Source organism: Muntiacus reevesi, chromosome 2 (genome assembly GCF_963930625.1).
Source record: "Muntiacus reevesi chromosome 2, mMunRee1.1, whole genome shotgun sequence".
NCBI lineage: Eukaryota > Metazoa > Chordata > Mammalia > Artiodactyla > Cervidae > Muntiacus > Muntiacus reevesi.
In genome coordinates this window covers 92,928,121-92,939,828 of record NC_089250.1, presented here as the reverse complement: position 1 = coordinate 92,939,828, position 11,708 = coordinate 92,928,121, and positions in this window count along the sequence as shown.

Below are 11,708 nucleotides of genomic sequence, written 5' to 3'. Positions count from 1 at the left end.
TTCGATCACCCAGAAATACAAAGAGAATTGGGAGAAATTACCAAATCCCTTCGAGTAGATGATTGATATCTCACTGCAGTGAGAGGCTGGTGTAATCCATGTGTGTTTCCCGCACATCAACCTTTAAGGTAGTGACTGTGGTAGCTAGAGATGGTCAGTTCCTTCACCCCTTTGTATGCATGTCACTCCTTGCATCAAGATGGAAGTCTCATTCTTCTTGTCTTCAGTCTGGGGACCAATGGCAGGCATCAGAATTGTTGTTCTGGGGCTTCTGAGGCTACATAGTGAGAACCTTCTGACTTCTTCCTAGCTCTTTTCACTACTCTTGGGATGATCCCTCTGGGAGCACAGCCTCCATGCTGCAAAGAGGTTCAAGCCTCATGTGGAGGCTTACACACTGCTCCAGTCAATAGGCCCAGCCGAGCTCCCGGCCCATGGCCTACATCAACTTTCAGACATGTGAGCCAACCATCTCAAATATTCAGCCCATCAAACCTTCAGATATCTTAAGCCCAGTTGACATCTGAGTGCACCACATGGGAATCCCAAGGGATAGTTATCCAGATGAGTATAGTCAGCTTATAGAACTGTGAGATAGCACCAAGTGGTAATTGTCCTAAACCACTAAGTTTTGGGGTAATTTCCTCTTTTGTTTTGAAGCAAGAGATAAGCACAACAGTGTCTTGGTTTAACTGGCAACTCTTTTCTTCCTTTATAGCATTAAAATGATGAGCATTTTCAATTATTGGAATCTTACATTTGATGAAATATAGTAATAGCTTTCTCACTTCACAAGGTTGCTTGGATAATTAAATATCTTTACCAATATAGTCTATTCTTATCTTCAGACTTTCTAAGAGTAGGACTACAGAGTTAAAACGGATTTCCTCCATGTTACTCTCTGCCTTTCCCTACACTTTTCTTGCCCCTCTCTTCTCTGCTCTCTAGCATAATTCTATTGGACCCAGTCCCATTCGTGTTTCTGTTCGTCTAATCTCCTCTTCCCTTTGCTGTCTCTCTTTTTCTCTGTAACTTCAGAGGAAAGTCACATTTCCTTCAACGAACTAAATTTGTCAGACTTATGCATTCCTTGCCCACACAGCACTGTGGACACCTTCATGAGAACTAGGGGGTTTCATTTGCTCAGAGGTGGGTTCCCCGTGTTCTCCCTTTGTGGTTTCTTGTCAAATCAGATGGCCATCATCTCTATGGCCAGGGACCCTGTCTTGCCACTGCCCCCTGTCACTGCCACCAGATCACAACAGCTTTGCTTATTCCCTAGTTTGACTAAAATTAGTCTGGAATTTCCTTCCATAAGTATGATTTCTCCTGTCACTTTCTTTTAATTTTATTTATCTGTTTAGGTAGACTGTTTCTTGCAATAGTTTTAGGTTCACAGTAAAATTGAGCAGAAAGTACAGAGTTCTCATATACCTTACACATCCCCTGACTCCCCAATACCAACATCTCCCATCAGAGTGGTACATGTGCTGCAATCAATGAACTACAATGACACATCCTCATCACAAATGTTGTATGGGTTTGATAATTGTGTAATGATGTGTATCCATCATTATAGTATCATATAGAATAGTTTCACTGCCCTAAAAATCTTCTGTGCTCTGCTTATTTATCTGTCCTTCCCCCCAACACCAGCCAACCACTGATTTTTTTACTGTCTCCATACTTTTGCCTTTTTCAGAATGTCATTATTACAGTTGAACTTATAGTGCGTAGCCTTTCAAGATTGACTTCTTTCACCTGGTTATATACATTTAAGCTTCCTCCATGTCTTTTCATGGCTTGATGATTTATTTCCTTTTAGTGCCAAATAGATACCTTTGCCTGGGTGTACCAACAGTGTGTTAATCCATTCAGCTACAGAAGGATATCTTGGTTGCCTCCAGGTTTTGGCAATTAAGAATAAAGTTACTACAAAGAACTATGCACAGGATTTGTGTGGACATAGGCTATCAACTCATTGGGTGAGTGACTGCTGGATCAAGGCACAGATGTATGTTTAGTTTCATAGAATTCCCGTTGCTCTACATTTTCACCGGCATTTGGCATCATCGGTGTTTAGACTGGGCATCAATTCAAAACACACAACTACTTTTAAAAGGCCTTGGTACTCCATGAGACCTTACAGAATGCACACACAGGTAGTACAAAAACTTTCCTGATGGTCAGACATGGAAGTATAGATAATTCTGAGGTTGTGGGAGTACAGAGGAGAGCACACTTGATGAGACTCAACACTAGATAAGATCCCAGGTTTACAGGGATTTTTACCCATCTGAAGCCCACCTGAAGCAGGAAACAAAGATGATGCTTCTCAATCCCAAGTGGCTGAGCCCAGTGGGCTTTCTGCTGCTTGTTCAGAAAGCAGAGCTGATGGAGGGAGCCCTAGGCTGCTTCCCAAAACTCCTGTAGTCACACACAGTCACAAGCACCAGGGTGGTTCATGGCCACATAAAGGTGTCAGAGGAAAGCCAAGTTTCCCCCTACTCTTAGCTCCTCCCTCTTTATGAGTTTGGATCTTTGACCCTCAGCACTTCCAATGCGAGTCCACTTGCCCTTCTCCTCACTGGCTATTCTTAAAGGGACTCAAAATTTGGATAAAAGTTATATTTGTTGATGCACTTTATCAAAGGATTTGGTGATGAGGAAAATGCATGAGTTTTGTGTCCTTTTTTTTTGAATGGAAATGCATGAAGCATCTTTTGTTTCCTTTAAGCCTAATTTTTAGTAGCCTTGCCCCACCTGCCCTGAGCTTCAGGGATAAGGCTTTCCTGCTATTTCGTGACTGACCTCCTTCTCAGATCCTCCCAGAGGGGCTGCCAGGCCTTGCGTCTGTTACCGCTGCCACTCAGATGGACTCAGCTGGGCCAGCCTGGTCCAGGCAGTGAAGCAAGGAGGGGCCATGCTTGGGTTGTTCGGGGGGCCTTCAGCCAAGGGAGCCATGGGAGTGTGGTCACCCTGCTGCTGCCTGTTCCCGCACACAGCGCCCCACCCCACCCCCCACACACACATACGCGCGTGTTGGTGTGCTTGGGCGCCATAAGGAAGTGCAGAGGGCCTGGGGGCTTACACAACACACCTTTATTTACTCACAGCCCTGGGGGTCAGAGTACAAATCAGTCTGTGGGCAGGGGTGGCTTTTCCTAAGGCCATTGTCCCTGACTGGCAGATGGCCATCTTCTTGCTGTGTCTCTTTGCACTGTCCTCCCTGTGTTTCTGTATCCTGATCTCCTCTTCTTAGAAGGACATCAGTCACATTGATTCAGGGTCCACCCTGATGGCCTCACGGTAATGTTACTACTTCTTTAAGGGCCCTGTTTCCAAATACAGTTACATTCTGAGATACAGGGGGTTAGGGTTTCAACATAAGAATCTGGGGGGTAGACACATCCAGACCATACCACAGTCATGCACAGACATAGGCAGACAGACACACAGACACGCACACACACATATGCCTTTCCTCAAGGATTTTGGTATTGCTGACTCCGTGGGAGAAAAAGTAGTTTTTGAACTGTAGTCACTACTTCAGATGCTCTACCCAGGGGTCACAAAATTGCTCTTGAGTTCAGTTAACTTAAAATTTGAACCTGGCTCTGGTTTATGAGGGATTACTTCTTATTTTTCTGTACTTCTTACTCTTAGAGTGTGGGAATGGAATAGGGTGGCTGTGTATCTGTGTTGACTGGGTCTGGGGCAGTATTTCTCAAAATGAGGCTGTGTACAAGGGTGATTGTTTAAAATACACTCTTTTTCCTGGAATAAAAATGAACAAAATATTGCCACACAAAACAATATGGATGAAGCTCACTAGTATAACATCGAGAAAAAAAATAGTCACAAAAGAATATATTGCCCAGAGATAAATCCACGAACCTATGGACACCTTATCTTTGACAAAGGAGGCAAGGATATACAATGGAAAAAATACAACCTCTTCAACAAGTGGTGCTGGGAAAACTGGTCAACCACTTGTAAAAGAATGAAACTAGAACACTTTCTAACACCATACACAAAAGTAAACTCAAAATGGATTAAAGATCTAAATGTAAGACCAGAAACTATAAAACTCCTAGAGGAGAACATAGGCAAAACACTCTCCGACATAAATCACAGCAAGATCTTCTATGACCCACCTCCCAGAATATTGGAAATAAAAGCAAAAATAAACAAATGGGACCTAATGAAAATTAAAAACTTTTGCACAACAAAGGAAGCTATAAGTAAGGTGAAAAGACAGCCCTCAGATTGGGAGAAAATAATAGCAAATGAAGAAACAGACAAAGGATTAATCTCAAAAATATACAAGCAACTCCTGCAGCTCAATTCCAAAAAAATAAATGACCCAATCGAAAAACGGGCCAAAGAACTAAACAGACATTTCTCCAAAGAAGACACACAGATGGCTAACAAACACATGAAAAGATGCTCAACATCGCTCATTATCAGAGAAATGCAAATCAAAACCACAATGAGGTACCATCTCTTGCCAGTCAGAATGGCTGCTATCCAAAAGTCTACAAGCAATAAATGCTGGAGAGGGTGTGGAGAAAAGGGAACCCTCTTACACTGTTGGTGGGAATGCAAACTAGTACAGCCACTATGGAAAACAGTGTGGAGATGTCTTAAAAAACTGGAAATAGAACTGCCATATGACCCAGCAATACCACTCTTGGGCATACACACTGAAGAAACCAGATTTGAAAGAGACATGTGCACCCCAATATTCATCGCAGCACTATTTATAATAGCCAGGATATGGAAGCAACCTAGATGCCCATCAGCAGATGAATGGATAAGGAAGCTGTGGTACATATACACCATGGAATATTACTCAGCCGTTAAAAAGAAATTCATTTGAATCAGTTCTAATGAGATGGATGAAACTGGAGCCCATTATACAGAGTGAAGTAAGCCAGAAAGATAAAGAACATTACAGCATACTAACACATATATGTGGAATTTAGAAAGATGGTAATGATAACCCTATATGCAAAACAGAAAAAGAGACACAGATGTACAGAACAGACTTTTGAACTCTGTGGGAGAAGGCGAGGGTGGGATTTTTCGAGAGAACAAGATGTATATTATCTATGGTGAAACAGATCACCGGCCCAGGTGGGATGCATGAGACAGGTGCTCAGGCCAGGTGCACTGGGAGGACCCAGGGGAATCGGGTGGGGGGGAGGTGGGAGGGGGGATCAGGATGGGGAATACATGTAACTCCATGGCTGATTCATGTCAATGTATGAAAAAACCCACTGCAATGTTGCGAAGTAATTAGCCTCCAACTAATAAAAATAATTGAAAAAAAAAAAAGAATATATTCTGCATGGTTCAAATTTTAATTTAAATTTTAACACAAAGCAAAATTAATCTATGATATTGAAGGCTATGCATGGGACTACAGGATCTAAGAGGGACTTACAGTGATAATAGTTTGGATGGTGTTTATGTGGAAATTTCTCAAAACATACTTCTAATTTGTGCACTTTACTTGTGGATATTCTTGAGCTTTTAAAGGTTTGTATAAGAAAATATCTCCAACGTTTTCCCTTTGGTTTTTCAAGTCACCATTTTTCTTTGAGTCCTGTTATTATCAAGCCATAGGGCTTTTCTCTTTTCCTTTGATAAGTTGAAATCTCCTGAAATTTCACAAAGAATGTTACCAAAGACTTTGACATGCCAAACAAATACAAAGGAAAAAAAATTTAATAAAAAAAGAGGATTATTTAGAATGATGTGATTTTACCATGATTTGAGGGTCTCCTTCCCCATTTGTTTAACCAGCTGGGGGTTGGGAGGGAAGAGGAGTGGGGAGGGGAGAGAAAAGCCAACCATCTGTAAAGTGGAAGATCAGCTTCCCTTTTTAAGTTAAGTTTCTTCAACCATAGCATGGTCATGGGACAGCCCACCAAGTTCATGTTGGATTTCAGGGAATGAGTCACTTCAGGGGTCACCCGTCTTTCTTGTTAGTCTCTGAAATTCCTGGTTTCCCTTAAACTTGGTGAAATCTAGCATTTTGCAGGCCCCTTATGGAGCACCATTTGTCTAAAGAGTGTTTCCCAGCCAGAGGGGTTGAGGGGAGGCAGGGCAAGCACCCAACCACACATCGCTGTCCTTGCCCAGACTGGGCTTCTGCATCCTGGGGCCACAGGGGTGAGATGGTCAAATGTGACAGCTCTTGTCTCCCTCAAATAACCTGTACTTATCACCCCAAAGCAGCTAGTCTCCTTCAGAAGATGTCTATGTAACTGAACTGGGTGAACTGCTAAAGAATGTCTCCACAGAAGCAAGCCTGCTGTCCCACCCTGAGCCAGATGATACTGAAATGGGAATCTGAGTTCTTGTTTGCAGAGCCAAAGAATGAACTTTGCAAACATGCCAACACTCACTGTAGCAAGCAAATGGGATTCATTTCAGAGAGAAAAAAAGCACAAAGCCCTTAGCATAGGCACCGAGAGGGGGTGAAGTGCCTGAAAAGGCAGGACTTACAGCAGTTTATATCCTTACCAGTATTAGTCTGTACACTTTTGATTGGTTCTTACTACTAACATATGTCATTTTTAGCCAATCAGCTTAAAGATCACAATGTTTAATGAGACATCTTCATGGCTTTTGATTCTCAGATTCTTGGTTTTCTTAGACATTAAGTCACCATTCTGCAACCTTTTCTCATGACCCCCAACCATTTCACAATGGGCCAGATATATGAGCTAAAGGTTAATGATCAGCAGTTGTTTTTCCCTCAGACATATGGAACAGAACTTAATTAATTACTACCCTTTCTTGGATCTGAGTGCTAATAGTTATCAAACTAAGGACACATTCCTCTGAGAGCCAGGAATTCAGGACAAAGGGTATAGTTTTAGAGTAATGGAAAGGTGTGTTTATTGAAACAGGCTGAGGTCTCAGAGTTCCTACACTAACTGCCTAACAATTTCTACCTCAATACTGGTAATGAAACCAAGCGGGACCCTGTGGAGACTTCCCAGATACAAAAGTCCCTCCATGTGCCCTCTTTCTTGTTCACAGAAAAAAGTTTTAGTCGCCTAGGTCTTGCCCAAAACCTTGGTTCAAGAATTAAGAACTGACATGGAGTGACAAAGGTACAGTTAGGCCTGGAACACTGGTAAAATCTGAACAGTGAACTGGCCATACAGCAGTCACAGAATCTTTAGTCCCTCCCAGAAGACACAGATAACAGTGTGTGGTGCACATTGCTGAGTTGTTTTGCAGACATTAAAACCACCACCAGAGGGAAAAGGCTAACTGCATGATGACCAGACTGTAGCCATGACAAAAGCTGCCCCATCTTGAGCGGTTCTGAACCTGTAGCCTGTACAATGCCAGGAACTGGCCTCAAGAAAATGAGGACAAACTGACCATGCAATCAAAGATTAACTGCACTGAAAAAAAATCAAGACGGTGCTGCCTAGACCCCTGCACGTCAAGTTCTAGATGACTGTTGGAGCTGACTGTGCTGCTCTGGATGCAGCCCCCTGCACATCCTGCAAGCTGCCCTTTAAAAGCCAGTCCTCTGACTGATGACTTGGACACTAATCTGCCATCTCCCCAGTTCGCCAGTTTCCTGAATAAAGCATGTTTCTTTTTCCACCAACTGTTTCTCTTGAACAAAGAGTGATGACTTTTGAATGATGAGCAGCTGAGTTCAGTTTGAACTCCAATCAGCAGCAATACAGATAGTAATAACTAAATGATTGTTTAAAACTTCTAAACCATGAAGTGAAGTGAAGTGAAGTGAAAGTTGCTCAGTCGTGTCCAACTCTTTGTGATCCCATGGACTGTCCATGGAATTCTCCAGGCCAGAATACTAGAGTGGATTGCCTTTCCCTTCTCCAGGGGATCTTCCCAACTCAGGGATCGAACCCAGGTCTCCCACATTGCAGGCAGATTCTTTACCAGCTGAGCCACAAGGGAGGCCCAAGAACACTGGAGTGGGTAGCCTATCCCTTCTCCAGGAGATCTTCTGGACCCAGGAATCTAACTGGGGTCTCCCGCATTGCAGGCAGATTCTTTACCAACTGAGCTATAAGGGAAGTTTTTGAAAAACTTTTTATTGAATTATAACACAATATACAATTGTATTACAATTACAATATATCTAGAAATGTGCATATACCGTAAGCATACAAATTGATAAACTTTACAACCTGTGTAACCAGCAACTACATCAAGAAACAGAAGCCCCCCACCTGGGCTTACCTCATCCCTTGCACCCCCCTCAGCACGAACGGCCTCTCATGGGATGGCCTGTGAACACCTGGCCTGCCTCACCCACTTTTGTATGTGATGTGACCATTCATGTCTGGCTGTTTCACTCAGTATATGTACAAGTTACCATATTCTCTGTGGGAAAGATTGTTCAACTTGGACACTGTGGGGGTAATCCATTATGGGAATAAGTCACAAATTATTTATCCATTCTGTTGTTGATGGGCATTTAAGTAGTTTTCAGGTTTGGGCCATTATGAATCATACTGTTTTGAACATTCTTATGTTGTGCACATTTGTATGCATTTCTGTTGGGTCTGCACCTATAAATGGAATTTCTGGGTCATGGAGATGCATCAGTTCAGCTTCAGTAAATGTTCTCAATCTTCCAAAGTGGTTATGCCAACTGGCACTCCACCCAGACGCAGGTGAGCATGTGATACTTAAAATACTGGCCAGTGCTACATATTTTCCACTTCTCTCAAGTTAGCCAAAGACAACTCACTTTTATCAATCACTTACAGGCTAGAAACCGTACTAAGTGTACATTGTCTCATGTGACTTTGCAATAATCCTGTGAAGTCCTCCTCACTTCACAGATGTACGGGGGAGCTCCTCACGTGTGGCTAGCATTTGACTGATGCTGACCCACCTCTGACCATGGCTCCATCTACTACACTGCTGTCTTGGACAGCACCGATGTCCATGGCCAGGAGCAGGCTATGCAGGAGCACATCCCGAGCTGCACCTGTGTCTCTGCGCTCATGCAGGTTTCCTCTTCAAGGGCTTCAGTTTTTCAGGCAACCTGTGTTCAAACACCTTCACCACATGAAGAAACTGAAGGGATGAGTCAAGGGTGAAAAGGTGACCAGCTCCCACCTCCTTTCTCAGTGACACCTCCTTCAGGTGGGCAGTGAGCACTGGGGCACCCATGTTGGCCAGAAGGGTTGCAAGGTTGGGGTGTAAGGAAACTCTGACCAGTTTACGAAGCTAAGAATGAACTTTTGTGTTTCACCCAAATGAAAACAGATTTACACATTTTTTTTATTTTACAAAAGTAATATCTGCAAACAACATTTTGAGACAAAAATTTAAAAAGGATAACAAAGTGTAGTGATTGCTTCTTTAGCAGATATACTTTACATACACTTCCAGATGCTTTTCTGTTCTTCTAAATGTATACGTATATATGTACATACAGATCTTCTTCAACTTACTATGGACTTTCAAGGGTTAGGGTTATATAAATACATATGTGTATGTGTTAAACAAAAAGCAATACTATACTCTGCATGCTACTTTATGGATGTGATGAAACTTTGCATTTTGCTCCTTGCACCATGAGCTGGGCTATCCTGGAGATGACCAGAGGTCCCCAAGATTTATGATGGGCACTGTGCCTCCCAATGGCTTCTGTGTGAGGCTCTGAGGGCAGACAGTGAGGGGCTGAGGCCACAAAGGAAAAGGTTCCCGAATAAGGCACTGAACGCTCTTCCAGTTGGGAGCATCTTGACCTCAGAAGTCGGTGAACTTCTTCAAGCAAGTTATACCTATGTTCCCAGCCAAGAGGAGGCATAGACTCCCTGCCATGATGGGAGAATCAGGTCACATAAGGTTGGTTTTATTGTGAAGCCAGTCTTGACTGAATGAGCCACTCCTGTGAGACTCGGGGTCACATAGCCCCACGGTCTTGGCACTCGGTGATCACTAAGCAGCCCAGTGGTCCAAAGAGAATGAGGTATGTCTGGGAGATGTGTCTGCAGCAGGTTCCAAAGGTGTGGGGAAAAGGATGAGATTCACTTTGGCTCTCATAGTGAAAACTAGAGTCTCCTACTAAGTCACTCACAATAAAGGATTCCCCCTGAGACAAGGGGCTTTGGATGCTGGGCACCTACACCGGTGACAACTCCCTACTTCCAGTGGTTAACTCTCCATCATCATATATATCACCTTCCCCCCTAAACTTTGGTGACATACATAAAAAGGTTTTCCTCACTTTAAAATTTTCTGTAAGTCATCTAAATGAATTGTTACACATAATAATATACACGTTTCAATGCTATTCTCTCAGATCATCCCATGGTCGCCTTCTCCCACAGTGTCCAAAAGACTCTTCTATACATCTGTGTCTCTTTTGCTGTCTCGCATATAGGGTTATTGTTACCACCTTTCTAAATCCCATATATATGTGTTAATATACTGTATTGGTGTTTTTCTTTCTGGCTTACTTCACTCTGTATAATAGGCTCCAATTTCACCCACCTAAATTAGAACTGATTCAAATGTATTCTTTTTAATGGCTGAGTAATATTCCACTGTGTGAAACAGATCACCAGTCCAGGTTTGATGCATGAGGGTGCTCAGGGCTGGTGCACTGGGATGACCCAGAGGGATGGGATGGGGAGGGAGGTAGGAGGGGGGTTCAGGATGGGAAACACATGTAAACCCATGACTGATTCATGTCAATGTATGGCAAACACCACTACAATATTGTAAAGTAATTGGCCTCCAATTAAAATAAATAAATTTTTAAAAAGCCAGGCAGTGTGGCCAAAAAATAAAATAAATAAAAGAATTGTTACATATTTTTAAAGCACTACAGTTTCAGGTTTATTTTTATTAAATAGTGGGGAAAGTAGTTGTCTTTACTCATCCTCTGACAATCCTCTCCCCTCACCCTGCAAGCCTTGTCAGATGAGATGGCGCTGGAGGTGGGGTAAGTGTTAAATCTGTCTGCTGCAATTATTAGTAGAAAATTTTATTGCATTCCACATGGTATCTCTGAGCCTTTGTCTCCTCGTGTAACAAAAGACGGGTTTGGATGATGTGATATTTAGGATATTTCTAGCTTTGAAATTCTATAAATTATATTCAGATTCTAGTTTTTAAAAATGTAGAAGTTGTTGTAACCACACAACTTTAATTCACTTGCACTCAAAATATGACTTAGCACGATTTTGAAGTTTTACTGCCAATAAACACAAAAATGTGTTTATATTCCCTAAGGGTCACTTAATCAAAATGGCCACATGAAATGTCCTGCTTCTGCCCATTCTGCTTCCAAGCAGCAGTCCTGGACAAATGACAGGCAACTGCGCTGGATGCTGCGTGGAGGTACCTGAGCCTTGTCACAGGGAGCAGATACAGTGGCTGGGCAGTGACTTCATCCTGGAAACCCTTCCTCTGCCGTTTCCTCTCTGCCAACTTTCTCCAGGATTTCTCCTTATCGTCTCTAATAAAAAGTTATACTCCCACTGTATTAATGTTTTCTTTTTCTGCCCCAGGTACCAGAGGACCAGGGGCAGCGCCTATGCTCCAGAGTCCTGAAATGATTCAAGCTAGTCAGTTCTGCCCTGCTTACCCTGCCTCACCTGTTCCTTCCCCCAGAAACCACAGCAAAGGCTCGTGCCCATGTTTCTTCCTTGCTCGGCCTCCTGACCACCCTTGAACTT